Here is a 25,030-nt window from a genome sequence, read left to right on the forward strand (position 1 = left end):
GGAAAAGTCTGTAGGCAGGATGAGGGGAAGGGAAAGGGAGATGGTACAGACATTTTATTTATTTAGGGGTTCAGGTGAAAGGACAATGAAAAGGTGAGGCTAGGTCGGCCTCATTTTATGACTAAGTTAGACAGGGTTACTGGACAATAATTTATGCTCTGACCTGGTCTTTAGAAGGGGGATATCAAGAAAAGAGATGAACAGCAGTAATTCAAAAGAATGATATCCTCAAAATTCCCTTTGAGGCTGGCTGGCTGACCATGTTCCTTCATTAAAATATGCCTACAACACATAACAGCTTGGAAGCTGCAGTTTTTCATTCCTTCACCAGCCAGGCTCTGAAACATGGTTCTATTTGTCTTTTTGTTTTAAAAAAATAATTGGTTAGTTCCTTCTTTTTAGTCTTCTCATTAGATATTCATTTCCCACCAAACACTATTAACTTTAGACCTCTTTTCTATAGCCCTTCTTGCCTGTAAACTAGATAGGAGTTGGCCCCGTCCTAGGTCCTATCCAGTCAAGAAAGCAACACTAAACTGTTTTAAGTTCCTTTATTTTACCTGAAAGGAGCTTTCCCCAAAATTTCTCTAAGCCCCTATCACAACTAAAGCCAACTTAAGATCTAAAACTCTTCTAGGTTAGGCCTAAAGGCCTGAAGGGCAAAGGGAAATTTCAATTAAAAGTATGAAGAACCAAGAGAAGTAAAACAGTAAAAAGAAGAATGCCTCAGTGATTTCCAATGGATCTGGGACAAAAACGAATAGTGTGGGGAAACTTAGCCAAGAACTTTCATGTTCTCTACTGCTGGATAACCCTACATATTAACTTTTTCCATCAGAGATTTTTTTTCCATAAGGAAAAAAAGGTGGAGTAGGGTGAGAAAGGAGGAAATAATAGTCTGTTACACAGGGGTAGGATATTTGTTGGTTAAACAAGACACTGTAAAGGGTCTGAGGTTGGCAGGTATCGGTAAAAGGGGATGAGCAGAACCTAGCCTACAGTGGAGTTTAAAAAGCATCATTTTGGAAGGCTAAGAATAGTAGTGGATTAGACAGGGGTATAAATTTTCAAAATTCATTGGAAATGTTATAACAATCTTTTTCAAAAATATGCTTATAAGTGCTTCAAGAAAATTTCATGTAGGTGGCTTAGTAAATTTTGCACAATGTTTTAGAATCTAGAAGACTGACTTTCAAACAAAAAATCCTTTTCTATTACCAGAAATATAGTTTGCTCAAAACTGAGCTGTGAGAAAGATTTTAAACCTCCATCAGGTTTTGCTCTGGTTAGGGCTGTTTAATATTTTAAAAGGCAACTCCCCTTCTGTTACAACTTTGCTGCAGTCCTGACTTCTTGTATTTGTCCTCTAGATCTTGTTCACCCTCCACTCCCTTCTATGACATCCTGTTCCCTCTTGAGCTATATTTTCTAAATCAAAAGTTGGGGTCTAAAGAGAACTAAAGGTGGCTGAAGAGATCGCCCACCATCAGCATCTCACAGGGTTTGATAACTGTGAACATGGATAGAAGAAAAAAACCATCTTAATTCTCACTAAACTCTTAACTGAAATTTAACATGCCTAATTCATAATAGCAATCCCATATTGTCATATCACATTACAGCTATCAAATCTCAAAATATCCTTTATACTCATCACTACTTTGAAATAATGATAATCACCAGAACCATTAGAACTTGTTCTTTAATGAATTAAAAAGCACATATATTATCAAATATTTTAAAAACATTTTTGACAACCATGTTTCAAAAGAATTAAGTTCCTTTGTAGCCCTATGTATTTTATTACATTTTAAAAAAGATTTTTAAATTATATTTATTTTTAGAGAAAGGGGAGGGAGAAAGACAGGGAGAGAAACATCAATGTGTGAGATACATGAGAGATAAATCCATCGGTTGCCTCTTGCACGCCCTCAACTGGGGACCTGGCCTGCAACTCAGGCATGTGCCCTGACTGGGAATTGAATCAGCGACCTTTCAGTTCACAGGCAGGCATCAATCCACTAAGCCATACCAGGAAGGGCTATTATATTAATTTTAAAACATTATTCTGAGAAGGGGTTCATGGGTTTCACCAAACTCCCAAATGGGGGTCATGACACCACAAAAGTTAAGAATCCCTGTCTAAATCAGGTAGTGTACTTCAGAGGAGGAGTCAGATGGGCTGAATCTTAAGAAGCGGGGCTCTAATCATCTCTCTCTGCTATTTTTAACACAATTCTTATACAGCTACAGTACATGGGGAAGAATTAAAGTTTACTAAAGCTTTTTATCAAAGTGAATGTCAATCTGGCTATTTTCCATTGTTCTGTATATTCCCTCTCATTTATTAAGAGTTAACTCTTAATAATTCTCTAGATCAGTGTTGAACTGCATGCTTAGGAAACTATCTCTCTGAAAGCAAATTCTCAATTAAAATATCTAAAATAATCATAATCATAAATATTATTATTACTATTATTATTATTAGAGACAGGGTCTCGCTATGTTGCCCACATTGGAGTGCAGTGGCTATTCACAGAAGTGATCCCACTACTGATCCGACATCCCATCAGCATAGTGCACTACAGCCCAGAACTGCTGGGCTCCTGTGATCCTCCTGCCTCAGCCTCCCATGTAGCTAGGACTATAGGCATGCGCCACTGTGTGGCTTTCTAAAATTATTAAGTGATAAAAATTTTGATCTTTTAAAACATATAATTATTATACTGAATTAAAATGAGCTTCCTCCAAAATTTCCTTTTTGAATTATTGCCTATTTAAAAATCTAGCTGTCCCTTACTGGGTCTTCTATTGTTTTTTGTTTTTTACCTATGACTAATGGTTTGGCAAAGAACTGCTCAGGGAACACTCACTCTGGTTGTAGAACAAAAAATGATAATTTTCCACAAATGTGTAGATATTACCCATCTCCAAGACACAGAGGGTGGATATCATTCAAAATGGGGGCTGAAGAATTTGAGTCATACTGAATCAGGATGGCTGTTTATATGCCTTGGGACAGGATTTGTATGGTAACACAGGTTTAGAGTCTTGTTTGTCCAAGTAAATGAATCAGAACAGTATCTTAGCATAAATGGCAGTGGGAGGGGGGAAGAGGATAATTTATTATGTGCTAATTTCCACCATATCTAGAGACCAAGATGCTTTATCCAATATGGCAGCCACTAACTACAAGTGACTGTTGAGCACTTGACGTGTTGCTAGATGTACTGTAAGTCAAAACACACACTGGATTTTGAAGACTTTATACACAAATAGAAAAAGAGAATGTAAAATACCTCATTAACTTTATGTTGATTACATGTTGAAATGAGAATAGTTTGGATATATTGGATTAAATGAAATATATTATTATTTTTTTATTTTATTTATTTTTAGAGAGAGGGAAAAGGAAGGAGGGAAGGAGGGGGAAGGGTGGCGGCCAGAGAAAGACAGAGACACACCACTTTGTTGTTCCACTTGTTTATGCTTCATTGGTTGACTCTTGTATATGCCCTGACTATGGTCTGAACCCATAACCTTGGTGTATCAAGATGAAGCTCCAACCTACTTTTTAATGTGGCTTTTAGAAAATTTAAAATTAGTGCTTTGCATATTTCTTTTAAACAGCTCTGTTACAGATAATATATTCAAAGCTCTGACAGGAATTTTAATTATATGCCAATCTTGACTCTTTGCCCCCAAACCCATTTTACCTAAATGCAATTTATACTATATGGCAGTGGCTCTCAACCAGGGGCAACGACACGCCCTCCTCCCTAGGGACATTTGACATGTTTGCTTGTCACAACTGGGGAGATGCTACTGACTTCTAGAGGGTGGAGGCCTGAGATACTGATAATTATCCTATAATGCACAGGACAGCTCCCTAAAACAAAGAATTATCTGACTCAAAGTGTCAGTTGTGGCCCTGGCCGGTGTGGCTCAGTGGATTGAGTGCCAGCCTGTGAACCAGGGGGTTGCTGGTTCAACTCCCAGTCAGGGCACATGCCTGGATTGTGGGCTGGGTTCCCTATTGGGGGCACGTGGGAGGCAACCACACATTGATGTTTCTTTCCCTTTTCTCACTCCCTTATCCTCTGTCTGAAAATAAATAATTTTTTAAAAATGTCAATTGTGTCTCTGTTGAGAAACGCTGTTACAGGTTAATAGGGAAAGAAACAAACAAAAAGGTTTTTAGTTCCCTTTGCCAAACTGCCAACACATGTTTTTGGATCTGAAACTTGGAAGGAAAAAACCAGGCAGAAAACTCCAAACCTCACTTTATAAAGTGGCTGATGTATTACAGACCTGGAAATATGTAGGCAAATTAGAAAGATGGAGAAGGCACGGTAATTGGAAGAACAGATTAAATGGAATTCTCATCTACTGCCTTGTTAGTAACAAAGAGATAATACAGAAGAAGTAAACCAAAACAACTTCGGCTACTTCAGATTTTCACTCCCCAATGGAGAATAAAATTAGTGAGAAAAGGTTAGTTTAAGAAATGTTAAGAAGCATAAAATGGAATATCAGGACTATGAGGAAGTCAATCTGAAAACAAGAAGTTTCATTCTCATCCATCCTTCTGTGATAGGAGAAACTGGAATCCTACCTATTACCAAACTGACTAAATGAACACAACTAAGTAAATGGTTAGTAATGGCTTGAAGAACAAGGATGGTGACAACTGTAATCAGAAATACATCTCAATGAATTAAGTCTTGAGATTTTTATTTTATTTTTTATATTTAAAGATTTTATTTACTTTAAAAAAAATTAATTATTTTTTGGGGGGGGGCGCTCTGTAACAATTCCCCCCTCTCAGACTTAAGACCCTTTATAATTTAATAAAGGACAATGGGCCAAGGTCTCATGCTCCTCTAGCTGCTTCAAGCTGGACATGGTCATCGTCCTGCTTATATTTACTTTTTTAAAATATATTTTATTTATTGTATTTTTAGAGAGAGGGGAAGGGAGGGAGAAAGAGAGGAAGAGAAACATCAATGTGAGATTGCCTCTCACATGCCCCCAACTGGGGACCTGGCCCACAACCTAGGCTTGTGCCCTGACTAGGAATCAAACCAGAACCCTTTGGTTCGCAGGCCGGCACTCAATCCACTGATCCACACCAGCCAGGGTTATTTATGTACTTTTAGAGACAAGGGAAGGGAGGGAGAAAGAGAGGGAAAGAAACATTGATTGGTTGCCTCTCACATGCCCCCAGCCAGGGACCTGGCCCACAATCCAGGCATGTGCCCTGAGTGGGAATCAAATTGGCAACCTTTCAGTTTGCAAGCCAGTGCTCAATGCACTTAGTCTCACCAGCCAGGGCAGATTTTAAATTTTTAAAAATTGATGTGTAACATAGAAAATACAAATCTTTTTTTTTTTTTTCCACTTGTGAGAATTTAATGAACTCCCCTCCATGTGGCTTTAAGCTACCAGCACACAGGCCCCATCAACACTTTTAATCTTCTCAGCTCTTCTGCTGGAGAATTTGGCCGTCACAGTGACAGCCTGCTTTGGGAGCTTTCCCTTCCCCAGAACTTTGTTGTAGCCCAACCGCACCACATCAATGACAGGAGTGGCTCTGGTCTTGCTTTTCGCAGCATTTATCCATGTCTGCTCACTGACCAAGGTCCACAGTTTGTCAAGGCTGACAGTGGGGCAGAAGCTCTGGTTCCTCTTTAAATGGAAATGTCTCATACCAACTTTCACAAAGTAACCTGGGTGATATTTGTCGAAGTTGATCCTGTGATGATGCAAGCCACCAGCATTACCTCGGCCTCCCGGGTGCTTGCTGTGCTTGCTGATAAGGCTGTGGCCATGACTCACGTGGCTCCTAAGTTCCCAGGTCTTCCTCAGTCTGGATGGCATGTTGGTGGCCGAGATGCAAGAGTACAAAATACAAATCTTAAGTGTATAGCTGAATAAATTTTTATAAAAGCATATGCCTGTGTAATCAGAACCCAGACCAAGACCAAGATATGAAGAAGAGTGGACGGATGGGCAAAAAAAGAGAAGGGGATTAAGAGGTACAAATTTCCAGTTATAGCCCTGGCTGGTGTGGCTCAATGTATTGAGTGCCAGCCAAGGAACCGAAAGGTCATCAGTTCAATTCCTGGTGAGGGCACGTGCCTAGGTTGTGGGCCAGGTCCCCAGTTGGGGGCATGTGAGAGGCAACCAACTGATGTTTCTCTCCCTCTCTTTCCCCTTTCTCTAAAAATAAATAAATCTTTTAAAAGTTTTTCAGTTATAAAATAAGTATGTCACGGGAATACAGTCAGGAATGTGATAACCTTGTATGGTGACAGAAGGTTACTAGAATTGACATGGTGATCACTTTGTAAGGGCTACAGATGTTGACTCATTATGTTATGTACCTGAAATTAACATACTGCATGCCAACTATATTTTAATAATAATAAAAAGCTCTTTCATGTTCTCAGACTTATACTAGAAGTAACAGTAATATTAATTGTATTTCAGAAACTGAAGGTTTTATAATAAGTGAAGTTAATAAAATAATTATTGGTCACTTTAAGGGAAAAAAAGATGTGAAACATTTCAGGCATCCCAGAAGGATCCCTCACATCTTTCTTAAGCTTTTACATGAAATAATTATTTGAAACATTTAAAGTGGTACCTGGCATACAGCATATACTCAGCTAGTTTTCCCCTTCTTTCCCTTTTTTAATCTCAAGGTAGACAGGTATTGTAGTAAAAATTAGTTTTTATTTGCTAAATAATTCTAAACAAGTTAACGTTTAGGGAGAGTTCTTTTCCTAATCATGTTAATACTAGTCTCCCAGAAGCTTCTTGGAATAGCACTAAACAGTACTGAAGAGAATGCTCAGGGGCACACGAGAACTCAGGCCAAACTAAAGCTAAATTTTTGTTTATTGACTCTGAGTCAGGAGCAAGCATATGAGCATTAGAAATGTAATAGTTTCAAGCTAAATCCTTGTTAAAGTATTGTGACCAATGAAATTTCTGTGCAATATGCACTCAACCCCTAGCCAAATTCATTCCTGAAATGTTGTTTTTGGCCACCACAGCTCCAGTTTCTATGTGGATTTGCCTCGTATTTAAAAATGCTCTTATATCCTGACCTATGATTAATTCATATACCTTTTCTTGTTTTAGAAGAGTAGATTAGGGGAAGAAGACAAATCAGGACTCTTTAGCCATTAGGAAATGAGCACTGAATTTCTAAACTACTAGGGAACAACACAAGGAATTTAGTTTACATTTGCGATTGCCGGAAAAGTCATTTATGCTGAAACCCAACTATCCCCTTCTCTGAAGTTTCTAGGGTTGGCAGGGCTTCATGGACAGACTAGCTTTCTTTTATTACAGTATCAAGTACTTTGGGGCACATTTTGATGAAAGAAAATAGTATGAAAAAGCTGGAGAAAACCTGAGAAACTATGAAGAGCAAGCTCTAGCATAGTCATATTGTTGCTGAGCAGGGTGGAAAGAATAACTGACCATTTTCAGAACACTACTTTAATCACTGCAAATGATCATATGAGGGGGGGACCAATAAACCGCCAGAATTATCCTCTGGAGAGCAGGGCCCTTATAGTACAGGCTTCCCCTGCTAGGTGAGTGTTCTAGGAACCCGTCTGTATCAGTGTACAAGCTGGAATGGTTTGAGAGGCTGCATTTGGCCTCAGTGAATTTTTTTTAAGACTCTTTCAACACGTTTGCCATTTCACGATGGGTGATTTACCAGCACACCTGACCACATAGCACTGAGTGTTCAGCAGCTTTTGACGAAAAAACAGCATGACCCCCGTGCCACATGCTCCCTATTCACCCAATCTTGCCCCAAGCGACTCTATTCTGATTCCCCCGGATGAAGAAAGTCCTCAAAAGGGAACATTTTGATGATGTGGAAGAGTTGAAACAAAAAATGGTAGAACACTGAAAAGCATCAGAATCGACAAATTCAAAAACTGTTTTGAGCAATGGAAAGTCTCAGTAGGTGTATTGCATTGAATGGAGAATACTTTGAAGGTGATTTAAGTTTAAAAGATTTTATTTATTTACTTTCAGAGACAGGGAAGGGAGGGTGAAAGAGAGGGAGAGAATCATTGCTAGGGTGCCTCTCGCACGCCCCCTACTGGGAAACCTGGCTTGCAACCCAGGCATGTGCCCTGACTAGGAACCGAACTGATTACCTGGCAACCCTTTGGTTCTCAGGCAGAGGCTTAGTCCATTGAGCCACATCAGCCAGGGCAGCCACACCAGCCAGGGCTAAAGTTTAAACATGTAAGAATAAATATACAATTTTTTAATAAATAAATTCCATTTTGGGGGGTCTCCCCTTGTATATTCTGAAAGAGAAAACTGGGAGATCTGCAAAGTCTTGATAAGGCATTACACCCTCACTGCAGTGCTTCTACTCCCAATGTAAGATATCATTTATGTTTGAGGAAGTAGGAAAAGGGAGAAGAAGGTAAAGGGCTAAATACATATACACCTCAAAGCCAACATAACTTTCATCTGTACCACAGTTAATCCTATGTTCCTGCTCTCTTCTTCAAGATGATGTTGTTTACTAAATGAGTCACACATCCTGCTTTAAACGCTTCATAGCTCTTGAATGAATCATTTCAAAGGACAGAACTGTTCAACAAATAAATACAACCACAGCAGCAGCAGCTCATAGACTGCATGTGTGAGCAAGGTAATTTATAGAGGAAAAATAAAAACAGGAAACTTCTTCCCAAAATACGCTAGAGAAAATGTTGTCAGGGGAATGAAGGAGGACAAACTAAAGGGAGGGGAAAAACCCACCAGTTGCACCAAAGGTAAATTCTTTTGCCTATAGATTGAGAAATTTTCTGTTTTGGCAAGGCTGTTTGAGTATCTTAAAGAGAAGGTTCCAGCAGCAGACTAAATTAGTCCATTGCAAAAAGAAGAAATTTTAAGAGCAGCGATATTATTTGGTTGTTGGTCTAACAGCGAAGCCATCTGGTAGAATACAGACTCCGCAAGAGCGAGGATCCTCGTTTGTTTGTTCATGTAAGTATCCTAATGATCTTGAACAGGATCTGCATGAAGTAGGTACTTAATAAATATTTGCTGAATAAATAAATGTCAACTAGTATAGGTCACAAAAGTTCTACAAAGCATCCCCAACTTATAAGACTCTTGTCTGTGTGTACAATAGTAGGAGAAGTTTCATTGTCCATATCCAAAAGGACAGTTGATATTTTATTTGTATTTTTTGTTTTGTTTTATTTTATTTTATTTTTTATTTTTAGAGCGAGGGGAAAGTAGAAAGAGAGGGAGAGAAACATCACTGTGTGGCTGCCTCTCACTCATGCCCCCAACTGGGGACCTGACGTGCAACCTAGTAATGTGCCCTGACTGAGAATCGAACCAGCGACACTTGGCTCTTAGGCCAACACTCAATCCACTGAGCCACAGCAGCCAGGGATCTATTTGTATTTTTTAATATCTTTTTTATATTTGTCTCAACCATCAGATTTTTTTTTTAAGGTTAAAGGGAGGGAGAAAGAAAGGGAGCGAAACATCAATGTGTGGTTGCCTCTTGCACACCCCCAACTGGGGACCTGGCCTGCAGCTCAGGCAAGTGCCCTGAATGGGAACCTACGACCCTTTGATTTGCAGGCCGGCGCTCAATCCACTGAGCCACAACAGCCAGGGCAATTGATATTTTAAATAGCAACTCTTTCCTATGGAACTAAAGGCTGGGCACAGCCAAGCCCAAGAAAACCCTAATAAAGGAAGCTAAGAATAAGAAACAAATAGAATTTCAAGCATTAAGTCAACATGAAAAGATCAAAATGATAGCAAAGGGTGAACTATCAGAAAGAGAAACTAAGAACATAATCTCATTTAAAATTGCATCAATCTTCCGGTCAAGATGGCAGCACAGGTAAAAACAGTTCACCTCCTCGCTTAACCACATCAAAATTACAACTAAAATATAGAACCATCAGAAATCAAGTTGAATGAAAGTCCAACAACTACAAAATTCAAGGAACCACATCCATCCAGACTAGTAGGAGGGGCACAGAAATAGAACACACTGGTCCCACATCCACATGTGGTAGATAAAAATTTGGGAGGAATATCTTGAAAGCAAGGAATCCAAACCTGATACCAGGTCCACCAGCCCAGGGTACCAGTGCCAGTGCCCGGTATGTAAGTTTTCATTACATCTGGCTGCAAAAACCAGCGGGGATTGAAACAGTGGAAAATTGCTGGAGTCCCAAGCAGCTCCTCTTAAAGAACTCACACATGGAACTTACCTACTTAGACTCACTTCCTCTGAGCTCTAGCACCTGAGTAACAGCTTGAAAGGCACCAGAGGCATACAGGGAGGAACTGAAGTGGCTGGCATCAAGGCGAGAGCAAGTTGGGGGACAGCCTTCTACCAGACAGAAAGGTTGGCAGAGGCCAATGTCCATTTTCTGAACCCTCCCACCACAGACCCACAGAACTGGCAGGCTGGTGCCATACCTGAGACTCCATCAACTTGGCTAACACTGTTTGCCCTGCCCTGGAGGTCACCAGACACTCTGTCCCACCCAACTTAAGGGCCCACCCAAGCTGCTTTTCCATATAAATGGCTATGTCTTGTTTCATGATTCACAACTTCCTAAATCCTCTCAAATAAGCAACAGCCAGTCTCAGCGTGCCCCCAACCCTTGTAATACTTGCTAAGTGGCCCCAGTCCTGGCACAGGCAGCAGCCAGCCTAGACTCACAGCTTGGCTTCCCCTGGGAACCTCCAAGCCCAGCACAAGTAGACACCATCTCAAATTGCTTTATAGCTCAGGCAGGATGGCCCTGGGCAAAACACAGGTGGGGGCTTACATTGGACTGCACCATCTGGGGAACCGCAGAGCCTGAGGACCAATTGGACAGCTACGAACACATGAAAACACCTCTACCCTGCCCCCACATAGCTGATCCTCCACGGAGGATGGAGATTGGCAGTAAGTGGTCACATCCAGTCCTTGCCAACAGCAGCCAAGGCTCAACTACAAGAGAATGTTGTATTCAGTCCACATAAAGGGAGCACTTCAAGTATTCAGCTTGGGTGATAGGGGAGGCTGTGCCACTGGACCCTACAGGACAGCTACTACATTAAGCCACACTACCAAGACATGGAGTCACAGCAGCTCTACCTAATACATAGAAACAAACATAGGGAGGCTGCCAACAAAGAAACATGGCCTAAATGAACGATGAAAACTCCAGAAAAAGAACTAAACAAAACAGAGATAAGCAATCTATCAGATACAGAGTTCAAAACACTGGTTATAAAAATGCTCAAGGAACTTAGTAAGATCTCAACAGCAGAAAAAAGGCCCAGTCAGAAAGGAAGGATTCACTAATTGAAATGAGAACAATTTACCAGAAAACAACAGTAGAGATGATAAAGCCAAGGATCAAATCAACAATTTGGAACATAACAAAGCAAAAAACAACCAATCAGAACAACAAGAAGAAAAAAAGAATCCAAAAATGAGGATAGTGTAAGCAGACTCTGGGACAACTTCAGGTGTTCCAACATTTGCATCATATGGGTGCCAGAAGGAAAAGAGAAAGAGCAAGAAATTGGAAATCACTTTGAAAAAATAATGAAGGGAAACTTTCCTAATTTGGTGAAGTAAATAGACATGCAAGTCCAGGAAGCAAAGAGAATCTCAAACAAGATGGATGCAAAGAAGCCCACTCCAAGACACATCATAATTAAAATGCTAAAGGTTAAAGACAAAGAGAGAATCTTAAAAGCAGCAAGAGAAAAGCAGTTAGTTACCTACAGGGGAATTCCCATAAGACTGTCAGCCAATTTCTCAAAAGAAACTTTGCAGGCTAGAAGGGACTGGCAAGAAATATTCAAAGTCATGAAAAGCGGGGACCTATAGCCAAGTATGCTCTACCCAGCAAAAATATCATTTAGAACTGCAAAACAGATCAAGAGCTTCCCAGACATGAAAAAACTAAAGGAGTTCATCATTACCAAACCATTATTATATGAAGTATTTAAGGGACTGAAGAAAAAGATCGAAATTATGAACAATAAAATAGCAATAAATACGTATCTGTCAACAATTCAATCTAAAAAACAAAGGAAGCAAGAAGAATAGAGACAGAAACAAAAGAGAAAAATAAACAAATGGGACTACATCAAACTAAAAAGTTTCTGCACGGCAAAGGAAATAACCAACAAAATGAAGACAACCCAGTGAATGAGAGAACATATTCGCTAATAATAGATTTGATAAGGGGTTAAGATCCAAAATTTATAAGAAACTGATATAACTTAACACCAAAAAAAAAAAAAAAAATCCAATTAAAAAATGGGCAAAGGACCTTAACAGACATCTCTCCGAAGAGAACATACAGATGGCCTATAGACATATGAAAAGATGCTCGCCCTGGCCAGGTGACTCAGTTGGTTGGTGCGTCGTCCTATACACCGAAAGGTTGAGGGTTTGAACCTGGTCAGGGCACATACCTAGGTTGCAGTTTCAATCCCCAGTTTTGGTACATATGGGAGGGCAACCAATCGATGTTTTTCTTTCATATCAATGTTTTTCTTCCCGTCCTCTCTCTCTAAAAAAAAAAAAAATCAATAAACATCCTTGGGTGAAGATAAGAAAGGAGGGAAGGAAGGAAGGAAGGGAGGAAGGAAGGAAGGAAGGAAGGAAGGAAGGAAAGAAGGAAGGAAGGAAGGAAGGAAGGGAGGGAGGAAGGAAGGAAGGAAGGAAAGAAGGAAGGAAATGCTCAACATCCCTAGTCACCAGAGAAATGCAAATTAAAACCACAATCAGCCCTGGCTGGTGTGGCTTAGTGGATTGAGCACCTGCCTGTGAACCAAAGGGTCACCAGTTTGATACCCAGGCAGGGCACATGCCTGGGTTGTGTTCCAGGTTCCCAGTTGGGGGCATGTGAGAGGCAACTGATTGATGTTTATCTCACACATTGATATTTCTCTCCCTCTCTTCTTCCTCCCTTCCTCTCTCTAAAAATAAATAAAATATAAAAAAGATAATAAAACCACAATCAGCTTACATATATCAGAATGGCTATTATCAATAAATCAACAAACAAGTGTTGGAGAGGATGTGGAGAAAAGGGAACCCTATGTATTGTTGGTGGGGATGCAGATTGGTGCAGCCACTATAGAAAACAGTATGGAGGTTCCTCAAAAAACTAAAGATGGAACTGTTTTATGACTTAGTGATTCCACTTCTGGGTATATAACTGAAGAAACCCAAACCAGAAATTCAAAAGAATATATGCATCTTTATGTTCTCTGCAGTGTTACTTACTATTGCCAAACTATGGAAGCACTCAAGTGACCATCAATAGATGAGTGGATAAAGAAGCTGTGGTACATATACATGATGGGATGTTATTCAGCCATAATAAAGAATAAAATCTTACCATTTGTGACAGCATGGATGGACCTAGAGGGTATTACACTAAGTGAAGTAAGTCAGTCAGAGAAACACAAACACCATATGATTTCATTTATATGTGGACTCTAAATAATAATATAAACAAACAAACAAAACAGAACAGACTGATGGATGTCATAGGGAAAGGGGTTTAGGAGGCTGGGATCAAGAAGTACAAATCAGTAGTTATAAAATAGTCACAGAGATATAAAGTAGAAAATAGGAAATAGAGTCAATAATATTGTAATAACTATGCATGGTGCCAGGTGGGTATTGGAAATATCAGAGGGAACACTTTGTAAAGTATATAACTGCCTAACCACTATGTTGTAGACCTGAAACTAATACAAAATAATGTTAAATGTAAATGGTAATTGAAAAAAAATTTTTAAAAGAGGGAAAATATGGCAGCAAAGGTGATTTAAAGTCAATTAAAAGAATTTCTTGATTCTGTTGGGGGCGAGGGTAAGGTTAAAATCATTTCCAAAGATTTTAAAGAAATGTAAAATACATAGTTTTCTGGTTCTCTCGTATTTTTGTGATTTTATTTTCTCCTGTTTTTCCACTAATGCTTTCTATTCAGGTCATCATCTCTACTGATATGCAGTTCCCTTGTTTTCAATTTTGTGCCTCCACACAATCCCGTTATTCTCAGACATGTGTTCCCCTCTCCCCTCAGTTTATCCAAATCCTTCCATTTTTTCCAAGGCCCAGCTGAAATCCAATTGTTTTTTGAAAACTCCCCTAATACTCTAATCTTCAGTAGTATAGCTTCCTTGAACTTGTATGGTACTTGAACGGTTTGCATCACATAATTTTTTAAAAATCCTCACCTGAGGATATGTTTTTATTGATTTGAGAGAGAAAGGGGAGGGGGAGAGAAAGAGAGAGAGGGAGGGGGGAGGAGAGAGAGAGAGAGAGAGACAGAGAAAGAAAGAGGGAGGAAGCATCAATGTGAGAAAAAAACATCAGCCTTGGCTGGTGTGGCTCAGTGGATTGAGTGCCAGCCAGTTCAATTCCCAGTTAGGCCACATGCCTGGATTGCAGGCCAGGTCCCCAGTTGGGGATGTACAAGAGGCAACCAATTGATGTTCCTTTCACACACTGATGTTTCTCTGCCTCTCTTTCTCCCTCCCTTCTCTCTCTGAAAATAAATAAAATCTTTAAAAAGAAAGAAAGAATGGAAAGAACTGTCAATCAGGTGCCTCCTGTGCCCCAACTGGGGGAATTGAACCCACAATCCTTTGGTGTATGTGATGTTCAACACACTGGAGCAACCTGTCCAGGGCTGCACCACATAATTTAGAATTTTAGTCTATATGGTCTCAGTTTTATCTTTTAAAGTAGACTGTAAACCACTAAGAGGGTTAAAAATGTTATCTACACTTACTCTTTACTTTCCCCAACTTCCCCATCTTGGGGCTTGGCCCAATAGTGAGCACATAGTAGGTACTCAATAAATTCCTGTATCAATGAGTCAAGTTTTATATAATGGTATAAGAATGTTAAAAAAAACCCTCACATTTGGAGTCTAAGATCATAATAGGGCACACTTTCAGAATGATCTGATATCTTTGCATCTCCATTTCCAAAGCATATTTCATTATGCAAATAGGTAAGAATTAAGGTATCCTTCTTACTTTTTTGTTAAGACACCAGATAACCTTTATTTTATTTGTTTATTTTTTTTTTTAGGATTAAACATCAGGTTTATTGAAGGAAGAGGCGGGAGAGGGGCAAGAGGGTTGGAGGTAAGAGGAAACTTCCAGACCAACTCAAGGGCCTGTAGGAGCAAGGGAAGCAGGGGAAAGGTGACTCCTGGTCCACTTCAAGGCCCGTAAGAGTTGCCTCCAGATAACCTTTATTATAGAAAGGCACCAGGGACAATTTCTGTATGCTGGAGTTAAACTGCTGTTTATGAAAGGAAACTGATGCCATGCCTTGTGGGTCAATTCACTTTCTCTGGATATCTGATTCCATCACTGAACTTTATTTTATGACCAACTCAAATGCTCTGTGCAAAAAATGTCAATTCATAAATAGTTACCTTTTCCTTCTTCATTCCCCAAACCACTAGCAGAAATTTTAACTACATCCTTTTAAACATTTTCTTTTAGGATCCTAATTACTTGAATTTTGTAGGGCAGAATATCAGCATCCCACAGGAGCCAAGCTGTATTAAGAACTGGATTCCACCCTGGCCAGATGGCTCAATTGGTTGGAGCATTATCTGTGCACCAAAAGGGTGCAGGTTCAATCCCCTGTTAGGGCACATACCTAGGTTGCAGGTTCAGTTCCCAATTGAAGTGCATATGGAAGGCAACCGACTGATGCCTCTGTCTCTCTCTCTCTCTCCCCACCCCTCCCTCTCTCTCTGAAAGCATTAAATAAAATATCCTTGGATGAGGATTAAACAAAAAACCTGGATTCCTCCTTTTATTAAGTTTACACTACAGTATCTAACAAGAGGAATACATCTTTTACAATCACGTCAACACAGCGGGGGAAGAGGTGGGAAAAGAATATTAAAACCATAGTCAACCTTGAATTGCTGGATCTTCATCGTTATAATCTATGATTAATATCAGTGCATTATTTTACATCATTGAGACCAATGATACAATTATTCTTCTAAGTTGCAGAAGTTTTAAACACTCTGCCATACCTGATCGCTCATTTTCATCTTGGTTCCTTGTTCCCTCTTCCTGTTGATAACAAATGTGAAAAATCATGAGCCCCACAGGAATGTCTTGTGCCAAGTAAATTGCAGGTGCCCAATAAATCACAGCAAAAAGAAAAGTGAGCTCCAAAGTTAATATAGGCCAACTCCAAGAGACTGGGCAGTGTAGCAAAGAGGGTGGCAAATAAAATTTATCAGTTTAGGTTGGGAAGGTCAGGTATTTTGTTTTTAAATCTTGCTTATTACTTGATGGGGTTAAGAAATACAATCTTACTTCAGGTTTCAATGTAATTAGCCCAAGTCCTGGTCATCTCAACTTCATCTATGCGGTTCCCTAGTATCATAATAAAGTAGTAAGTACAAATCTTTCTCTTTCTCTTTCCTCTTTCTCCCTCTTCTAATTTTGAATGTTTTATTGGGGTAAAATACACATAAGAAATTTACCATCATAACCATTTTCTTCTTCTTTTTTTTTTATCCTCATCCGAGGACATTTTATCGTTGCTTTTAGAGAGGAAGGGAGAGAAACATCGACGTGAGAGAGAAAACATTGCTTGGTTGCCTCCTGTACAAACCAGACTGGGGATTGAACCCGCAACCTAGGTATGGGCCCTGACCAGGAAGCAAACCTGCAACCTTTCGGTTACAGGACAATGCTCCAACCAACTAAGCCATACACAGGTCAGTTGTATTAAATATATTTACATTGTTGTGGAACCATCACTACCATCCACCCCCAATAACAACTTTCATCTTGTAGACCTGAAACACTATAGCCATTAAACAATAACTCCCCTACCCCCTGGCAACCACCATTATACTTTCTGTCTTAATAATTCTGACTACCCTAAGTACCTCACATAAGTGAAATCATACTGTTTTTGTCTTTTGTGACTTATTTCACTTAGCATGTCACCAAGGGCAATTCATATTGTAGTATAGTGCAAAATTTCCAACCTTTTTAAAAGATGAACACTTCCCTACATTCCCCATCTGTGTCTCTGTTGTTCAAAAGAAGAGGAAAAGCTCTAACTGGATGGCTTGGTTGGTTGGAGCACCATCCTGTACACCCACCTAAAGGTTGCAGGTTTGATTCCTGGTCAGGGCACAAACCTAGGATGCAGGTTCCATCCTCAGTCAGGTGCATACAGGGGAAACCAATCAATGTTTCTCTTTCACATTCATGTTTCTGCCTCTCTTCCTCTTTGTCCCCACCACCACCCACTTTCCTCTCTATAAAATCAATAAACATAGCCTTGGGTGAGAATTTTTAAAAAGAAGAAGAAGAGACAAAAAAGGATGAATAATAACCCACTGTGTGTATATACCACATTTTGTTTATCCATTCATCAATCAATGGACACCTGGGTTGCATCCAAGTTTTAGATAATGCAAATAATGCTGTTATAAATATGGTCATAAAAATATCTCCTCAAGACCCTGCTTTCAATACTTTTGGGTGTGTATACTATATATCCAGAAGCGAAGTTGCTGGGTTAAATGGTAACTTCATTTTTAATTTTTTGAGGAACTGTCATACTCTTTTACACATTGGCCATACCATTTTACACTCCCACCAACAGCTTACAAAGGTTCCATTTTTTCCAACATCCTCACTAAGGCTTGTTGTTTTCTTTTTTAAAAATAGTAGCCGTCCTAATGAGTATAAAGTGGTATCTCATTGTAATTTTGATATGTATTTTCCTAATGATTAGTGATGTTGAACATCTTGTTAGGTGTTTATTGGCTATTTGTGTATTTTATTTGGAAAAATGTCTACTTTGCCCATTTCTGAATCAGGATTTTTGTTGTTGAGTTTTAGAAGTTCTCCATATATTCTGGATGTTAATCCCTTATCAGATATATGATTTGCAAATATTTTCTTCCATTCTACAGAATGCCTTTTTACTCTATCTTTTAATGCACAAATTTTTAAAATTTTAATAAAGTTCAATTTGTCTATTTTTTTCTTTTCTTACCTGGACTTTTGGTGTCATATCCAAGAAATCACTGCTTAAGCCAATGTCATGAAGCTTTGTCCTATGCTTTCTTCTAAACATTTAATTGTTTTAGGCCATACATTTAGATTCTTTATCCATTTTGAGTTAACTTTTATATGTGGTGTTAAGGAAAAGTCCAACTTCATTCTTTTGCATGTAGAGATCTAGTTTTCCCAGCATCATTTGTTGAAAAGACTGTCCTTTCCCAATTTAATGGTCTAGTCACCCTCGTTAAAATCATTTTACCACATATGTGAGGGTTTATTTTTGGGATCTCTATTCTATTTCATTGGTCTTTCTCTCTTTATGCAAATACCACCACTATTTTGATTACTGCAGTTTTGTAATAAGTTTTGAAATCAGGAAGTGAGTCCCTACTTTTGTCCCTTTTCTTTTTCTTTATTTTATTATTTTTTTATTTTCTAAATTGTTTCAGTAGCATCTTCTTTTTTTTAAATTAATTTGTTTGTTTATTTTTAGAGAGAAGGGAAAGGAGAAAGAGAGGGAGAGAAACATCACTGTGTGGGTGCCTCTCACTCACGCCCCCAACTGGGGACCTGATGTGCAACATAATCATGTACCCTGACTGGGAATAGAACCAGCGACGCTTGGTTCGCAGGCTGACGCTCAATCCACTGAGCTACAGCAGCCAGGGCTAGTTTTGTTCCTTTTCAAGATTGTTTTTGGCTATCTGGAGTCCCTTGACATTATATATGAATTTTAGGATAGGTTTTACTATTAATGCAAAAAATGTAATTGGGATTTTGATGGGGACTGCACTGAATGTAGATCACTGTCAGTAGTATTGACAGTTTAATAATATTAAGTCTTCCAATTCATAAACATGGGATGTTTCTATTTATTTATGTCTTCTTTAATTTCTTTCATAATACTTTGTAGTTTTCTAGGTTAATTCTTAAGTATTTTATTCTTTTTGATGCTATTGTAAATGTTTATTTTTTTGTAATTTCCTTTTCGATTATTCTGTCTTCATGTATAGAAATGCAACTAATTTTTGTGTGCTTTGTATTCTGCTACTTTGCTTAATTCACCTATTAATTCTAAAAGGAATTTTTGTAGAATCTTTACTTTTCTACATATAAGATCATATTGTCTGCAAACAGAGATAATTTTAGTTCTCCCTTTCCAATTTGGATGCCTGTTGTTGTTGTTGTTATTTTGCCTAATTGCTCTGATGAGAACTTTCAGTACTATGCTGAATACAAGTGGTGAGAGCAGGTATCCTTGCCTCGTTCCTGATCTTATAGGAAAAGCTTTCAATCTTTTACCTTTGAGAGTATGATGTATGCTGTAGGTTTTTCACACATGGCCTCTATGATGTTGAGATATTTTCCTTCCATTCCTACTTTATTGAGTATTTTTATCATAAAAGGGTATTGCATTTTGTCAAATGCTTTTTCTGCATCAATTTAGATGATTATGTGGTCTTTTTCCCCTTGATTTTGCTGATGTGGTGTATAATACTGATCAATTTTCCTATGTTAAACCAGCCTTGCATTCTAGGAATAAATCCCACTTGGTCATGACATATAATTTTTTTAATATGCTGCTAAATTCTGTTTGCTAGTATTTTGTTGAAGATTTTTCCTTCAGTGTTAATAGTTTTCTTTTCTTGTAGTGTCTTTATCTGGCTGTGGCCTCATTTCCTCTTCAATATTTTTGGAAAGTTTGAGAAGAATTGATATTAATTCTTCTTTAACTGTGTGGTAGAATTAATCCATGAAGACATCAGGTCCAGGAATATTTTTTTGTTGGGAGATTTTTGATTACTGATTCAATATCCTTACTAGCTATAAGTATATTCAGAACTCCTATTTCTTAATGATTAGTCTTGATAGGTTTTATGTTTCTAGGAGTTTGTCCATTTCATCTACGTTATCAAATTTGTTGGTATACAACTTTTCACAGTACTCTCTTATGATCCTTTTAATTTCTGTATAAATTCTGTAGTGATGTGTCCACTTTAATTTCTGATTTTAGTAATTTGAGTCTTCTCTCTTTTTTCCTTAGTCCATCTTGCTAAAAATTCATCAATTTTGTTAATCTTTTCAAAGAACCAACTTTTGGTTCCATTGATTTTCTCTATCATTTTTCTATTCTCTATTTCATTTATCTCTGCTATAATCTTTATTTCCTCCCTTCTGCTAGTTTAGGATTTAGTTTGTTCTTTTTCTAGTTCCTTAGACTGTAAAGTTAGGTTGTTGATTTGATATATTTTTGTTTTTTAATGCCAGCATTTATAGCTATAATTTTCTCCTTTAGCATTGCTTTCACTGTGTCCCTTAAGTTTTGGTATGTTGTGTTCCTGTTTTTATTTGTCTCTAAGTATTTTCTATTTTCCCTTGTGATTTCTTCTTTGACCCATTGGTTATTTAGGAGTGTATTGTTTAATTTCCACAATTTTGTGAATTTTCCAATTTTACTTTTGCTGTTGATTTCTAACTTCAGAGAAGAATACTTTGTATCACATCTATCTTTTAAAATCTACTAAGACTTAATTTGTGGCCTAGTGTATAATGTATTCTGGGAAATGTCCCCTATGCACTTGAGAAGAATGTGTATGCTATTGTTGTTGGTCAGAGTGTTCTATATACGTCTATTAAGTCTAGCTGGTTTATTGCATTAAGTCCTCTATTTCCTTATTTTTTGTCTGGTCTTTCTACCCATTACTGTGAGTAAGGTATTAAAAGTCTTCAACTATTATTGTCTATTTATCCCTTTAATTTTGTCAGTTTTTGCTTCATATATTTTGATAGCTTGTCATTATGTATATAAATGTTTATAATTGTTATATCCTTTTGCTGTATTAAAACTTTTATTATTATATAACATCCTTCTTTGTCCTTGTACCTTATTTTGATCAGAGGTCTATTTATTCTGATATTAGTAGAGCTACTACTGCTCTCTTTTGGTTACTATTTGCATGAAACATTTTTCCCACTCATTCACTTTCAACCTGTTTGTGTCTTTGGACCTCAAGTGAGTCTCTTGGAGATGGCATATAGTTAGATAACCTGTTTTTATCCATTTTGCCAATCTCTGTCTTTTGATTTAAGAGTTTAAACCATTTGCTTTTAAAGTAATTACTGATAAGGAGGCCCTATTGTTACTATGTTATTTGTGTTCTATATGACTGTAGCCTTTTTGTCCCTCATTTCCTGCATTAATCTTTTTATTTAATTGATTTTTTACAGTGAAATGTTTAAATTTTTCTCATTTCCTTTTGTGTATAGTCTACAGCTACTTTCTTTGTGGTTACCATGGGGATTATAACAATCTTAAGTTATAATACTCTAATTTTAATTTATACCAGCTTAAGTTCAATAAATACAAAAACTGTGCTCCTTTACAGTTCTCTGTCCACCTTTTTCAGTTGCTGAAGTCACAAAATTACATCTTTACACATTGTGGGCCCCAAAACATAAACTAATAATTCTTTTAAATATATGAGTCTCTTAAATTATGAAGAAAACAACATTTGGAGTTACAAATCAAAGTTATAGTAATATTAGCTTTTGCATTAATATTTTTTCTTTAAAAGTATTCTTAAATCATGTAAAAAGTAGAAAGTGCAGTTACAAACCATTCTTACAGTAATACTAGCTTCACACAATGATTTCCCAAGTATTTACCTTTCGTGAGATTTTTATTTCTCCCTATAGCTTTGAGATACTATCTAGTGTCCATTCATCTTAGAAGCTTGCATGCATTGGCCCACTGTATTCCGGTGTCCAAAGACCTTTATTTTCTGTTCCTCACATTCAATTACTTCCATCTCCTATCTTCAAGTTTGCTGATTCTTTCCTCTGCCTGCTCAAATCTGCTCTGAATCCATCTAGTAAATTTTTCATTTTGGTTATTGTACTTTTTAGCTCCAGAATTTCTTTTTGATTTCTTTTCAGGTTTTCTATTTCCTTGTTGATATTTGTGTTTTGTTCACACATTGTTTTCTTAATTTTCTCCATATCTTCCTTTAGTTTTTTTTAGCATCTTTAAGATAGTGGTTTCAAAATCTCTCTGTCTGGGAGACCAGCCATCAGGTCTTTTTCACAATAGTTCCCCCCCACCCCCTTGAATGGGTCATACTTTGCTGTTTCTTTATATGCCTTGTGATTTTTTTAAAAATTATTTATTTGTTTATTTTATTTTTAGAGAGAGGGGAAAGGAGAAAGAGAGGGAGAGAAACATCACTGTGTGGCTCCCTCTCACACCCCCAGCTGGGGACCTGGCCCACCACCCAGGCATATGTCCTGAATGGGAATAGAACCATCGATCTTTGGTTTGTAGGCCGGTGCTCAAATGACTGAGCCATACCAGTCAGGGTAATACCACAGGTTTCTTAACCCACCCTCATTCCAACCTTTCCCCCTGGTTGCTTTCTACTATAAAGGCCAAAAAGCCAGATACTCGGTTTCCCAGATCCCTGTGCAGATAAGGTTACACCTGTCACAAAGTTCAGGCCAATAAGACACAGAAATCCACTGAGGGCTTGGGGTAGAAGACTGTACTTCTGGGAAAGCGTTTGTTTCCTTATAAAAAGGAAAGAAAAGTCCTTGGTGCTACACCTTCTCTTTTATTCCTCATCCTCGTTCTGTGAGACAACAAACTTGAGACTAAAAGGTAAAAGCTAAAAATGGTGAAAGAGAGAGGTAGAAGGAATCTAGGCCCTCTTGCTCTAGCTGCTCAAACACTCCTAATTCTAGACTTCTTGTGCATAGGGGTTCACAAAGTTGTAAGCTCCTGTTAGGTACTGGCAGCTGAAACCATTGCTATCCAATAAACGATGATTTTCAAGATATACAGCATTTTCCCCTTTTTCTATTTAAGGAACTTGGAACATAAAATATACAAGGAAGTATTCTATATCTTCACAAATAATTTGTCAGTTGTACCCTAAATGCAGTTACATTTTCACTTCTACATTTATACAATAAATTAACTCATCATTTCCTACTGCCCCAGGGTTTCTTAAAAACAATTGTTATACAGTGTTTGGGGGTGGTAAGAGAGCAGCACCTTATGATAATGCTCTTGAAACAGAGGCAGTTAAAGGTCACTTTCTTCACTAAGGTATGGAGTTTTGAGGTTGAGCCACATCTTTTCTGAGTTCTAGCTGTTATTCTCCCTCAATAACTAATGGCTGGCTCGCTATTAAACTCAAAGGCATTCTTGGGAAGTATGCTTAAGAATTAACAACAATATTCATTACCTTTCTTCAGATGGCAGCTACTTACTTGGATGGATTAAATACTCAACAAACTTTAAAGGACCAGTGCCTCGGAGTATTGAGATCTCAACAGAAGTTCAGCAGGACTTGGTTCTGTGCCAGTTAGTCAATAACATGGCTAATTGCTTTCTCCATAGCTCTTGCCTAATGGTAGACCTTTAGTATTCTACTTTCCAGATGTAGCCACTTAGTTGAGGTACCATTAAAGTTCCCAAAGGAATAACATTAGTTCCTAATAAAGCAAGGAAAGCTTCTTTTTGGGTCAAAAGATTATCACTCAGTCCTATTAAGTTCTTGTTGACATTATCCATTCATATTTTTAAATCTCCCTTATCAAATTATTATTAGAATATTATGAGGTATAGAGCCTTTAAAAAACACATCAGCCCTGGCTGGTGTGGCTCAGTGGATTGAGTGCTGGTCTCCAAACCAACGGGTTGCCAGTTCTATTCCCAGTCAGGGCACAGGCCTGGGTGGAGGGCCAGGTCCCCAGAAAGGCAATGGATCAATGTTTCTCTCCCTGTCTTTCTCCCTCCCTTCCCTTCTCTCTAAAAATAAACAAATAAACAAATGTTAAAAAATAAAAAACATCAAACACTTATCTTCTAATTTGCTACACAGGAAGTGGTGCCATCCCTGGGTGAAAAGGATTAAATACACAGTGTGAACAGTGTACACCTTAACCATTAGATTTAGGAAAATCTATTACAGTTTTTCTCAATTGGGCTGCTGAAAATTGCATTATAGAAAAAAATTTTAAACATTTCTTGATTATACAGAAGATTATGAGTGCTTACAATGAACTGAGCAGAACATATACAAGTCACAGTATAGAGCTTATACAATTTGGTACTGTAACAGTTAAGTCAAAAGAAAAATTAAAGCTGGAGAGGTGAAAGAGTGGGAGGGAGGAAGAAAAAGAGAAGGAGGGGGGATAAAAGAGAGAGAGAGAGATTTTAGTTTCCAAAGTCATTCACTCAAAAAACAATTCCAAACTGCAGCAGTACATTTTTGTTTTAAACAACCTATCACAGTTTAAGTGCCCAGAGCCTTAGTTATAGGCTGGTAAAGAAAAAGGCAAAGATTCAAATGGTTTGATAGGTCTTCTGAAACAACCAGAAGCTTGTACATAGAGCATATTGATTCTGCCTTGCCGCTTTAATTTAATACAGAAAAAAAATTATTAGCTTTATTTGTTGACATATTCAGCTGATTATCTTTGTGTCTAATTTGGAAATTTTTGAAATAAAACAAGGCAAATGGAAAACTCCTTAAATTTTGGATGTTTGCTCTTTAGCCATAAGAGATATTTTCTAGAATGTCAGCCACTGAAGAGAAGAACACAGGCAACGGAAAAGAATGGAATCTATGCTGCCTAGCAGTAAGGCTTATTCATATGCTTCTTGATTGTCATTGTGATCCAATACAGCCTCAAATAGATCAGTTTCCCCAGAAACTGCCGCTGCTAACATCTCCTGCTATTCTCCATCACAATTTGTGCTCCGTCAACAGCAAGCTACCTACAGTTTCTCTGAATGTACCACAGTTTCTTTCTCTTGTGTCTGCTATTCTCTTATGTGTGGAATGTTCTCCACCTTCTCTGAATGACAAATTTCTCTTCATTTTCCATAACCAGTTAAAGCATC

The 25,030-nt window shown here is 38.1% G+C and overlaps 1 protein-coding gene and 2 pseudogenes across 1 annotated transcript in view; all 3 read right to left on the bottom strand.

Moving 5' to 3' along the window:
- Positions 1–25,030, bottom strand: part of ATF7 (activating transcription factor 7) — a 100,052-nt gene that overhangs the window by 30,783 nt on the left and 44,239 nt on the right. The window lies entirely within an intron of this gene.
- Positions 2,486–2,669, bottom strand: LOC150011853 (signal recognition particle RNA; annotated as a pseudogene).
- On the bottom strand, positions 5,434–5,887 carry LOC150011854 (large ribosomal subunit protein uL15 pseudogene; annotated as a pseudogene).

The sequence above is a fragment of the Furipterus horrens genome, unplaced genomic scaffold (assembly GCF_987537825.1).
Source record: "Furipterus horrens unplaced genomic scaffold, mFurHor1.1.pri manual_scaffold_4, whole genome shotgun sequence".
Classification (NCBI taxonomy): Eukaryota; Metazoa; Chordata; class Mammalia; order Chiroptera; family Furipteridae; genus Furipterus; species Furipterus horrens.